The sequence below is a fragment of the Theropithecus gelada genome, chromosome 19 (genome assembly GCF_003255815.1).
Source record: "Theropithecus gelada isolate Dixy chromosome 19, Tgel_1.0, whole genome shotgun sequence".
Taxonomy (NCBI): Eukaryota; Metazoa; Chordata; class Mammalia; order Primates; family Cercopithecidae; genus Theropithecus; species Theropithecus gelada.
In genome coordinates, this window is record NC_037687.1 from 341,382 (window position 1) to 354,092 (window position 12,711).

Genomic DNA, 12,711 nt, shown 5'->3' on the forward strand with positions numbered 1-12,711 from the left:
ATGGGTGGATGAGTGGGTGGGTGGGTGGGTGGATGGGTGGATGGATGGATGGGTGGATGGACGGATGGGTGGATGGATGGGTGGACGGATGGATGGATGGGTGGGTGGATGGATGGATGGATGAGTGGGTGGATGGGTGGATGGGTGGGTGGATGGATGGATGGATGAGTGGGTGGATGGGTGGATGGATGGATGGATGGATGGATGGATGGATGGATGGGTGGATGGACGGATGGATGGGTGGATGGACGGATGGGTGGGTGGATGGGTGGATGGGTGGATGGGTGGGTGGATGGACGGACGGATGAACAGATGAATGGACTCTAGGCATGTAGTAGACAGGTCAGACCCTAAAGATATTAGCCACGGTCCCTGTCCCTAGCACTGGACTCCCCCACTGAGGAGGCAGCTTTGGTGGGATGCTGGCTGGTCAATGGCTGTCTTCTCTCAGCAGAGTGTGTGCCTCTGGGGTGGTGTCTGCCTCGGTGTCTGGTGCTCCAGGGCCGCAGGGTGAGGGATTCTCACTCGCTTACCTGCCCCCTTCTTAGCACACAGCCCACTCCGGTTGTGCGGCTGAAACCCTGAGCTGTGCGGTGCATGGGCCTGTTGTGGGGACACAGCCTAGTGCAGGAGGAGGCGGGGGGCAAACCCTCCGTGGCCCACGGCAGCTCACGAGGGGAAATGCGATATCCCATTGGCTGAGAATAGGGACTGCAAACTCAGATGCCACAGCCTGCAGGATCAGCCGGGTAAACACACGAGGTAGGATGCAGCGTGGTGACGATACCAACACCTCGTTAATTCAGGACACTCGTCACGTGGGAGGCTCTGCTGTGGGCAGCAATGGTCCCTGGGAAACAGAGGCCCAGGCGGGAGGGTGACTGACCGGCTGGGCCACACGCCCTGCAGAGCTGGGTCCTGAACCCACATCTCTGGGCTCCAGGATCTGCACTGCTCCCCCTGCACGACGGGAAGAGGTGGGGACCTCGGCAAACGGCGTGTGCCATGCTCCGGGGGCCCAGCGCTGCCGGCCATGTGCTTTTATTTTTTTTTCAGAGTCTCACTCTGTCGCCCAGGCTGGAGTGCGGTGGCGTGATCTCAGCTCACTGCAAGCTCCGCCTCCCGGGTTCACGCCATCCTCCTGCCTCAGGCTCCCGAGTAGCTGGGACTACAGGCGCCGCCACCACGCCCGGCTAGTTTTTTGTATTTGTAGTAGAGACGGGGTTTCACCATGTTGGCCAGGATGGTCTCGATCTCCTGACCTCGTGATCCGCCCGCCTCGGCCTCCCAAAGTGCTGGGATTACAGGCGTGGGCCACCGTGCCCGGCCATGTGCTTCTTTTAAAAGAGACAAGGAAATTCAGGGGTTTTCTGTGAAATTCCCCCAGTTTGTAAATATCAATGCTGGGTCTGAATGTCTGTGCCCCCCTCAAATCCCTCTGTGGAAACCTAAGCCCCACAGTGAGGGTATTTAGAGGGGGGTCTTTGGGAGGCGAGGAGGTTATGAGGGCTCCACCCTCAGGACTGGGATTAGCATCCTTACACAAGAGACGGCAGACAGAGCCCGGCCCTCCACCACGTGAGGACACAGGAGAACACGGCCCTCTGTGAAGATGCCCTCGCCAGACACAGAATCTTCCGGTGCCTTGATCGTGGCCCTCCCAGCCTCCAGAACCGTGAGAAATAAATTTCTAGGCCTGGGACAGCAGCTCATGCCTATAATCCCATAACTTCAGGAGACCAAGGTATGAGGCTTTCTTGAAGCCAGGAGTTCAAGACCAGCCTGGGCAATACAATGAGACCTCATCTCTACAGAAAAATAAATTTTAATTAGCTGGGCGTGGTGAGTGGGGGCCTGTGGTCCCAGCTACTCAGGAGTCTGAGGTGGGAGGATGGCTTGAGCGCAGGAGGTCGAGGCTGCAGTGAGCTGTGAGGGCACCACAGCACTCCAGCCTGGGCGACAGAGCAAGACCATGTCTCAAAAAACAAAAATTTTTAGGCCGGGCGCGGTGGCTCACGCCTGTAAACCCAGCACTTTGGGAGGCCGAGGCGGGTGGATCACGAGGTCAGGAGTTTGAGACCAGCCTGGCCAACATGGCGAAACCCCGACTCTACTAAAAATACAAAAATAAAAATAAAAATACAAAAATCAGCTGGGCGTGGTGGTGGGAGCGTGTAATCCCAGCTACTTGGGAGGCTGAGGCAGAAGAATAGTTTGGACCTGGGAGGCGGAGGCTGCAGACAGCGGAGATCGCACCACCACACTCCAGCCCGGGTGAGAGGGAGACTCTGTCTCAAAAAAATAAATAAACAAAGACAAGCACAGAGGGAGATTTGAAAAGACAGAGACACAGAAGGGAAGGGCTGTGTGAAGACAGAGGCAGACAGCGGAGGGGCCGTGTGCAGCCGAGGACGCCAGCGCCGGCCTGCAGGCACCAGACGCCGGAGGGCCTGGGACAGAGCCTCCCTCAGCATCTCCTGCAGAAACCAGCTCTGCCCAATCTTGGCTCGGACTGTGGGCCCAGAACGGTGATAGAACAAGTCTGTTTGTGTGTGTGTGTTTTGGTTTTAGTTTAGTTTTGTTTTTGTTTGTTTTTTGAGACGGACTCTCGCTCTGTCGCCCAGGCTGGAGTGCAGAAGCGCGATCGATCTCGGCTCCCTGCAAGCTCCGCCCCCCGGGTTCCCGCCATTCTCCTGCCTCAGCCTCCCGAGTAGCTGGGACCACAGGCGCCGCCACCTCGCCCGGCTAGTTTTTGTATTTTTAGTAGAGACGGGGTTTCACCGTGTTAGCCAGGATGGTGTCGATCTCCTGACCTCGTGATCCACCTGCCTCGGCCTCCCAAGGTGCTGGGATTACAGGCTTGAGCCACCGCGCCTGGCCGTCTGTGTTTTAAGCCCCACAGTTTGTGGTGGTTTGTGGTGGTTTGTGGTGGCAGCCCTGGGACCCTCCCACAGAAGGTTGGGGGGAGCCCTGGCGACTTTACGTCCAACCTTCCCCTTTGCAAATTCAGAAACTGAGGCCCAGAGAGAAAGCATGACCCAGAACCCACCCTAGGACGTTAAGGGAAGGAGCCACTGTACAAGTCAGTAAACTGAGGCTTGGAGAGGGGAAGGGACCTGGCCGGCCTCACACACAGCAGGCCAGGGCAGATGTAAGCCAAGGTCCCGTGTTTGCGTTCCTAGCCTGGGAGACCGTCCGAGTCTCCACCAGGACCCTGCACTGCGGCCCACGTCACCTGCCGGGACCCTCCACCACGGCCCACCTCACTCGCCGGGACCCTCTGCCGCGGCCCACGTCACCACCGGGACCCACCTCTTTGCCATGGTCCATATCAGTGTCATTTACTTGATATTTTCCTTTTAAATAAACTCCACTTACAAACATAACCGCATTTACTTTTTAAAGGAAATTGCAGGACACAAAACATCTACAGCAGATGAACGGATAAATCCCGTGGGGTCCATCCGCACGCGGGAACGTGACCCAGACGTGAAAGGAGCCAGGCTCCGGTAGGGGCCACGGCACACACTGAGGACGCCACGCTCCGTGAGAGACGCCGGACGCGAAAGGCCACACGGCGTGTGATCCCGTTTCTATGAAATGTCCAGGACAGGCTGATCCACAGGGGCAGCGAGGGGACGCGTGGGCGCCGGGGCTGGGCAGGGGGCGGTGGAGGGGAGGGACGGCTGAGGGCCGGCGATAAGTTCCCATTTTGCGTGATGGGAGCGTCCTGGAACCAGACACTGGTGAGGGTCGCACAACCCTGTGGGCTGCACTAAATCCACGGAACTGCACGGTTTAAACAGGTAAGGATTAGGATATGTGAATTATATCTGCATTTTTTAAAATGTGCATGAGAACCAGGCACGATAGCTCACGCCTGTCATCCCAGCACTTTGGGAGGCCCAGGCGGGCGGCTCACCTGAGGTCGGAAGCTCAAAACCAGACTGACCAACGTGGTGAAACCCCATCTCTACTAAAAATACAAAATCAGCTGGGCGTGTTGGCTTATGCCTGTAATCCCAGCTACTCCGGAGGCTGAGGCAGGAGAATCGCTTGAACCTGGGAGGCGGAAGTTGCAGTGAACCACGATCGCATTGCACTCCGGCCTGGGCAACGAGAACAAAACTCCATCTCAAAACAAATAAAAAAATCATATGAGGAAAAGAGGAAACCACACTGAAACCATAACTCCCTGGTTTTCCATTAAAATAAACGTATTAATAAGATGAAAAGTCTCCATTCACACAAGAACCCTAAGGCTTTGTTAAAACAAGTACGTGAAGGTTTGCTGCGCGCTGGGAACCAGGATGTCTGCAGGGTCTCAACGTCTGTCTCCCCAGATCACGTTCCGGGGCAGAACGACCAGATGCCGGGGCGAGGGCTGGGGAGGCCGCAGGCAGCACTCGGCCGAAAACGTGCACGGCCTGGCCTGCGACTGGCTCCCGGGGCGTGCGCTGCGGCGTCCCCGTGCACCGCGGCGTCCCCGTGCACCTGTCCCCCGATTCCACCAGTCCCCACAGATCTTCCTAATTATAAGGGAAACGAACAGCAGCATCACCGGGCAGAAACGTCACCTTCACCAAGTACATTCATTTCCCGGGGCTGCCGTGAGCAAAGGCCACACACGGGGGCCACAGGAGCTGATCCAGCCGGGAGTCTGAGGTCAAGGTGTGGGCAGGGCCTCGCTCCCTCCGCAGCCCCGGGGGAGGGTCCTTCCTGCCTCTTTCAGCTTCCGGGGGCTCCCGGCGGCCTTGGCTTGTGGCCGTGTTACTCCAGTCTCTGCTTCCTTCTCCACACAGCTGTCTCCTCGTGTGTTTCTGTGCAAATTTCCCTCCTCTTAGAGGACACAAGCCATTGCATTTAGGCCACACCCTACTCCAGTAACTCCAGTGTGGCCTCATCTTAACGTCTGCAAAGGCCCTTTTCCAAATAAGGTTCCATTCTGAGGTTGGAGGTGGACCTGAGTTTTGGGGAACACCATTCACCCCAGGACACCAGGTCGTCAAAGTCTCCAGCACCAGTATCAGGACAAACCAGCACCGGGCGTCCTCCTGACATGATGGGCTGGAAGACACAGCACTCCCCGTGCTTCCTGCCAAACACAACCTCAACCGGATCGCAGGCAGACACCAGGCAGATACAAACAGGGACGGCAGCCCAGCGGCCGGCGTGCACCCTTCAACACTCCCGGCTCCCCAGGACGGAACAACTGGGAGGCTAGAGGTGGTTAAAGAGACAGGACAGACGGGGCACAGTGGCTCATGCCTCTAATCCCAGAACTGTGGGAGGCCGAGGCGGACAGAGAGCTTGAGCTCGGAGTTCAAGAGCAGCCTGGGCAGCGCGGCGAAACTCCGTCTCCACAAAAAAAAATACAAAAATTAGCCGGGCGAAGTGGCGGGCGCCTGTAATCCCGGCTACTCGGGAGGCTGAGGCAGGAAAATCGCTTGACCCCAGGGGGCGGAGGTTGCAGTGAGCCGAGGTGGTGCCATTGCCCTCCAGCCTGGGTGACAGAGCGAGACTCCCTCTCTAAAAAATAAATAAAAATAGGCCGGGCGCGGTGGCTCAAGCACTTTGGGAGGCCGAGACGGGCGGATCACGAGGTCAGGAGATCGAGACCATCCTGGCTAACACAGTGAAACCCCGTCTCTACTAAAAATACAAAAAACTAGCCGGGCGAGGTGGCGGGCGCCTGTAGTCCCAGCTACTCGGGAGGCTGAGGCAGGAGAATGGCGTAAACCCGGGAGGCGGAGCTTGCAGTGAGCTGAGATCCGGCCACCGCACTCCAGCCTGGGCGACAGAGCGAGACTCCGTCTCAAAAAAATAAAATAAAATAAAATAAAAATAAATAAATAAAAATAAATAAAAATTAGCCGGGCGTGGTGGTGCACGCCTGTAATCCCGGCTACTTGGGAAGGTGAGGCAGGAGAATTGCTTGGACCCAGGAGGCGGAGGCTGCAGTGAGCTGAGATGGGACCAGTGCACTCCAGCCTGGGTGATCCTGAGTGAGGTCCTATCACAAAAAAAAAAAAAAAAAAAAAAAAAAAAAAGGCAGGATGGCTAAATGCAACGTGGGATGGGAAAATACAGGTTGCTCGCACCATTGGGAAAATCGGTCACATTTGAATCCACACTGAAAATGCGATCTCAGGATTGTAAGGGTGCGTTTCCTGACTTTGTTAATTGTACCACAGCTACGTTAGAGAAGATCCTTGTCCTTGGAGTATACACCCTAGCGTGTGTGAGGGTAGAGGGGTATCACGGCTGCAACCTTTCTCAATCGTTCATCAGTGATGATGACAGTAATAATCATGGTTTATACGGCGGGAGGCTGAGGCAGGAGAATCTCCTGGACCCGGGAGGCGGAGGGTGAGATGAGCCGAGATCGTGCCGCTGTGCTCCAGCCTGGGCAACAAGAGTGAAACTGCGTCTCGATAACGATAATAGTAATTTATACAGACAGAATAAACGAGGCAAGACGTTAATAATCGGCGGATCTAGGTGAATGACACACAGGGACTCTGTAACTTTTCATCTCGATAGAATTTCCAACTTACAAAACCTGCATGGATCCTACTGTTCTTATTTCTTTTATCTAAGGTTGAAACCATTTAAAGGTAAATTTCTTTGATGCCCTGCACCACGCTGACCAGTGCCGCCCTCCGCCCCGGCCACAGCCCACATCAGCGCCCCCGGCTGCGGCTTTTCACAGGGGTGAGGGGTGAGTGCTGCCCTGGGGGTGCCGCGGAAACCTGGGGCACTGTGGGCCGTCGTCGCCAGGCGGGGCAGCCGGCGCTACAGGACAGGGGGGCCTCACAATGACACCAAACTGTCCCCAGGGCCTCGCAGCGTCCTCCAGGCAGCATGTGGGGAAAGCCTTCCGTGGCTGCCACGCCTCCAACCTAACTCCACGTGCCCCATAATGCCAGACGCCCGCGCGCTTCCGTGTGCTGCTTTTTTATGGTGGTAAAACACACGTAACATACAGTTTAGGGTTTTAACTGTCTTGGAGTGCAGGGTTCAGTGGCACTCAGCGCATTCCCGGAGCTGTGCAGCCACCGCCGTCTCTCCGGAACGTCCACATCTTCCCAGACTCAGACCCCGACCCCATCACTCACTCCCCGTCCCCTCCCCAGCCCCGTCCTACTTTCTGCCTCTGTGAATCTGACGGCTCTGGGGACCTCCGACGGTGGAATTGCACAGAACTTGTCCTTCTGTGTTTGGAGTCTCACTGAGTGAGGCGTCCTCAGGGTCCGTCCGTGCCGTGGCCTGGGTCAGAGCCTCATTCCTTTTCTTGGCCGCATCGTATTTCAGTGTGTGGATGGCCTCGTGTCCTTCCTTGGTCGCGTTGTATTGTCGTATTTCAGCGTGTGGATGGCCACGCCGTGTTGATCCACTCATGCCTGGGTCCAGGCGATTCTCCTGCCTCAGCCTCCATGAGTGAAGCGTTTGCCATTTCCAGCCAATGGGGGGAGGGAGAACGGCCGGAGTCTCTTACGAAGAGCCCAGGAAGGGACGACCTCTGCTCCCAGCGGACGTGGCCGGGCCCCGGCGATGTCGGGAACTGTGGCCACCATCTTCTGACCCTGAAGGTCGCCAAGCCAGCGTGCTGAGGACGGCAGCACAGAAAGACAGCAGAGGCTGTGGTCACACCACCCTGAAAACGCCCGATGCCGTCCGGCCTCGGAAGCTGAGCAGGGTCAGGTCTGGCTGGTACTTGGATGGGAGAAGGACAGAAAGAACCCAGGTGGCCGGGCGCGGTGGCTCAAGCCTGTAATCCCAGCACTTTGGGAGGCCGAGACGGGTGGATCACGAGGTCAGGAGATCGAGACCATCCTGGCTAACATGGTGAAACCCCGTCTCTACTAAAAAATACAAAAAACTAGCCGGGCGAGGTGGCGGGCACCTGTAGTCCCAGCTACTCGGGAGGCTGAGGCAGGAGAATGGCGTGAACCCGGGAGGCGGAGCTTGCAGTGAGCTGAGATCCGGCCACTGCACTCCAGCTTTGCATCCATCCCCTGCCGGGCCTGGGCTCCAAGCACCAGGAGCAGAGGCGGACACGCACAGGAGACTCTCCCTGAAGCGCTCACGAGATGAGGTGCGTGAGGGCATCACAGACAGCAGGACAACCTGACCCGCGGGACTTCTGTGTGCAGACGAGCCCAGCGCCAGAATGGCACGTGTCAGAGGAACGCGGGGTCGGTGCCCACAGACCTTGGCACGGACTCTGGCCTCTCCACAGGAGAAGCCCTGAGTCTTTCTTAACAGAGACCCATGTTGCTCAGGTCTACGGCTTCGGGTGAGGCCCGAGGATCAGGCGTGAAGATTCATCCAGACGAGCCGTCCAGCAGGGCAGCTGCTTCCCGCCTGGGGCCACTTAAGTTTAAAGTCAGGTAAGATTAACTTGGCACCGAAGCACAGGCCACACCTCAAGGCCCAGCTGCTCACGGGACTCGCGGCAGCCACGCTGGACGGTGCAGACACGGACGATTCTGCTGGGCGGTGCCGGGCTGGGCTCATGAGAACCACGGCAAAGTCGGCGGGGGATTCCCAGGAACGATGTCCCCATTCACAAAAGAGCCCCACAGAGACAGGGGACCCTGTTCTGCCGAACCAGAGCCACCGCCTTTCGGCCAGGGGAGGAACTGACCCGAGGCCAGCAGAGGCCCCCGGGAAGCACGGTCTCCTGTGGCTGCCCAAACAGATCCCCACAAACAGGGCTTAAAGACCACAGAAACGGGCCAGACGCGCTGGCTCACGCCTGTAACCCCAGCACTTTGGGAGGCCGAGGCGGGCGGATCACCTGAGGTCAGGAGTTCAAGACCAGCCTGACCAACAGGGTGAAACCCCGTCTAAAAATAAAACTAAAAATACAAACAAAATCAGCCGGGCGTGGTGGCGCGTGCCTGTAATCCCAGCTACTGGGGAGGCTGAGGCAGGAGAATCGCTTGAACCTGGAAGGCAGAGGTTGCAGGGAGCCGAGATTGCACCACTGCACTCCAGCCTGGACCACAAGAGTGAAACTCCGTCTCAAAGAGAAAAAAAAAAAGACCACAGAAATCCACAAAAATGCTTCCTCACACAGGCCTCGGGGCCGGAAGCCCATCCCCTCCGGAGGCAGCAGGGGAGGGCCCGTCCTGCCTCTCCCAGGGCGGGTGGTGGCCGGGGCTCCCCAGGATCCTTGGCCCGTGGCCCCGTCGCTCGTCTCTGCCTCCCTCATCCTGTCCCGTGTCCTTCTCTCCGCGCCTTCACGCGGCTTCTCGTCAGGACAGCGGTCACCGGGTCAGGGTGGCCTGAATCCAACGTGACCTCGTTTAATGAGACCTGCAGAGATCCTGTTTCCACAGAAGGCCTCATTTTGGGGTTCCAGATTGGCAAGAATTTCGGGGGGGTAACAATGACCCGGAGCCAGGACAAAGTCACTGAGCCGCCGACCCCGGGTTCTTCTTGCAGGAGACAATCCAGGTCCCTTCGGTGCCCGGAGGCTCCAAGTCAGGTCTGTGGTGACGGCCCCGAAGGTCTCACCAGTGCTGTGGCCCAGGGGAGGCTCTCGGGAAGCTCTTCAACCTGCTGTGCCTCAGCCGCCTCATCTGTAAAATGGGTGGACGCCCCAGGGTTGTGGGGAGAATGGAACCCGGGGCTCCACGGAACTCTGAGCACCGCGCAGGACTCGGCATGAGCCTCAGCATCCGAGGTCCTGCATTTACAACGATGCAGCCCACGGCGCTCGGACGCGGGGCCCACGCCGCTGCCGGTCCAGCGTCCAACTTCTCGCCCGCACACCGGGATCGCTGCAGGGTTCTGTGGGGGGTCTGTGATGCCCCGTGAGTGGCCCAGCCCATCCACTCCCTCTTGCTGCTGTCACCAACTACCACAAATTGAGTGGCTCGAAACAACACAAGCTAATCCGCTTAGGTTAGAGGTCAGAAGTCTAAAATCAAGGTGTGGGCGGAGTTGGTCCCTCATCTACTCTGCCTTTCCCAGCGTTCCGAGGCACCCACATCCCTCCGCTGGGGGCTCCTTCCTCCCCGTTTGCAGCCACAGCGCAGCCTCTTCCGGTCTCTCTCCGACTCTCACCTCCCGCTGCAAGGACCGGGCCCCCAAATCATCCCGTCTCAGGGTCCTTCACTCGATCCCACCGGCAGGTCCCCTGTCGCTGTGTGAGGGGCACCTTTGCAGAACCGGAGGGTTGGATGTGGACATGGGGGCTGTTGCTGTGCCTCACACCGGTGCATACATGATGCGTGCTCTCAGAATGTTGTCTGGCTCCCACAGGAGGACCCTCAGCCCCGAGTTCTGGTCCTGCTTTTCACTGCGTAACCTCAGACACAGCTCTGCCTCTCTGTGCCTCAGTTTCCCTCAGCGCACAGGGACCCTCCAGCGTGGAAGAGCCCTGAGGGCCTGAGCCACGGGCCGCAGTCCCCGGGTGATGGGGCTTGGCTGTCCTCCTCAACTCAGGTTTCCCTGTGACCAGGAGGGACTGGCTGTCCCTGTGCCTGCCATGACGTAGGTGACGGGGGACAGGGCTCCCGGGGGACAGCACTGGGGGCTAAGGCCGGTCAAGCTCCCTGGGGTTGGGGCCCCTCGTCCATGAGCAACTCCTCTGGGCTCCAACACAGGTTCATTGTCCACTTCTCCCCTCACCTAGGTCCCCTGGCCTGGGCCACCGCCATCTGTCGCAGCCTCCTCCCGCGTCTCTGCTCCCTTCCAGACCCTCCTCCTCTCTCAGCGCCACTTCCACAAGGCCCCCGGGGCCCTCAAGACTGCACACTCTGCACTGCCCCCCTACTTAAAACCACCCCTGCTCCTCACCACAGCCCACAGAGAGAGTCCTCCCTCTCCAGCTGCAGCTTTGCGGCTCTCCTTGCGGTGACGTACACGCGCCAGGTCGGCTCCTACTGTGCCTTTGCACCTGCTGTGCCCTGCCCAGAACTCTGTCTGCAATCCCCACAGCTTCGGGCCTTTGCACCTGCTGTGTCCCGCCCAGAACTCTGTCTGCAATCCCCACGGCTTCAGGTCTTTGCACCTGCTGTGCCCCGCCCAGAATTCTGTCTGCAATCTCCATGGCTTCAGGCCTTTGCACCTGCACCTGCTGTGTCCCGCCTAGAACTCTGTCTGCAATCCCCACGGCTTCAGGCCTTTGCACCTGCACCTGCTGTGCCCGCCCAGAACTCCGTCTGCAATCCCCACGGCCGCCGCTGCTTCCATGGCTCAGGTCTCAGCTTCAACGTCGCCTCCTGGGAGCGGGTCCCCGGGAGGAGGAAGCGGGTCCCGGGGAGGAGGAAGCAGGTCCCGGGGAGGAGGAAGCAGGTCCAGGGGAGGTGGAAGCAGGTTCGGGGAGGAGGAAGCGGGTCCCGGGGAGGCGGAAGCGGGTCCAAGGAGGCAGAAGCCGGTTGTACGCCGCAGGCCGAGGGCTCCTGAGGCTGACAATCCCAGGCCCCCAGACCACACGTGGGAAGGGAGGTTTCACAGCCAGCTTCTGGGGGCTCCCGCACATTTTGGTGGGCCCTGGCTTGAGACCCCGTGGCCCCCACCTCTGCCTGTCTCCTCACGGCCCACTCCTTTGTGCGTCTGAGTCTAAATTTCCTTCTCCTTACAAAGACCCACCCTGATCCAGCCAGGCCTCATCTTAACAAGATTACATCCGCAAGGACCCCATTTCCAAATAAAGTCAGACTCCTATGGTACATGTATTGTAGGAGGACCCCACTGAACCCAGCTTATGGGGAAGGATCCCCACTCAACCCAGCGTAGGGGAAGGACACCACTGAACCCAGGGTAGGAGGAGGGACCCCACTGAACCCAGCGTAGAGGAAGGGACCCCACTGAACCCAGAGTAGGGGGAGGGACCCCACTGAACTCAGTGTCCAGAAAAGCACAGACACAACCCAGTGGGAACACAGGCTAATGTTCCTGGCTGCAGAGGCCAGCTGGGAGCGGGGAGCACCGCCCCACCAGCAGGGGCGTGCGGGAATGGCCGATCATTTTCCCAGACACCGTAATGACTGCAGCTGTAGGACAGCCGCTCTCTCAAAAGACGGGGGACTATGCAAGGCCCTGTCACCCCTGCAGGTGGCTTCACACGGTTTATCAAACCCACAGAGGGGCAGACCCGTCAGCAGAGGTAAAGGTTACAGTCCTAGGTGAAGGCGCGCTGTGTCCACGCGCCCGCCTTCCCCGCGTGTTTGAAAAGGTCCAGGATAAATAAACAAAGGCCGCTTCTTTGGCCACCCTGGAAGTCCCTGCAGCCTCCCCTCTGGAATCCTGGGGTCTGTCCCGGCGCCAGCCCCCTTCCAAACACCCCTTCCCGCACCCCCACCGCAGGCCGGGGTCTCGGGCCCCGTCTGTCGTCCGTGAACAGCTGTCCAGGGGGCTCCGGCGGCAGAGACACCCCGGCCGCTTGTCACTCTCGGCCTCGCCCGCCCCATCCGAGTGGGGGGCGGTGCACCCGCGCATGCGCGCCCCTCCCCCGCCGCCCTCTCCCCGCCCCTCCCCACGTGACGCCGTGGGAACCCGGACCCCAGCGCCTCCGGGTGGGGGCAGCCGCCGGGCGCCGGCTGGAGATGGGGGTCCGGGGTGGCGGGAGAGCAGGAAGGATGGGGAGGGGGCACCTGGCTCGCGGGGTCCGGGGGGTCCCGGAGGAAAGGGTGGGGGAGGGGAGGCGCCGCGCACGGGCTCCCGGCGGGGGGGGGGGGGGGGGGGGGGCAATGG

The 12,711-nt window shown here is 59.3% G+C and overlaps 1 protein-coding gene across 1 annotated transcript in view; it reads right to left on the minus strand.

Annotated features, from left to right (window-relative positions):
* Positions 1 to 12,711, minus strand: part of SHC2 (SHC adaptor protein 2) — a 39,212-nt gene that overhangs the window by 25,905 nt on the left and 596 nt on the right. The gene's annotated exons all lie outside the window — the stretch shown is intronic.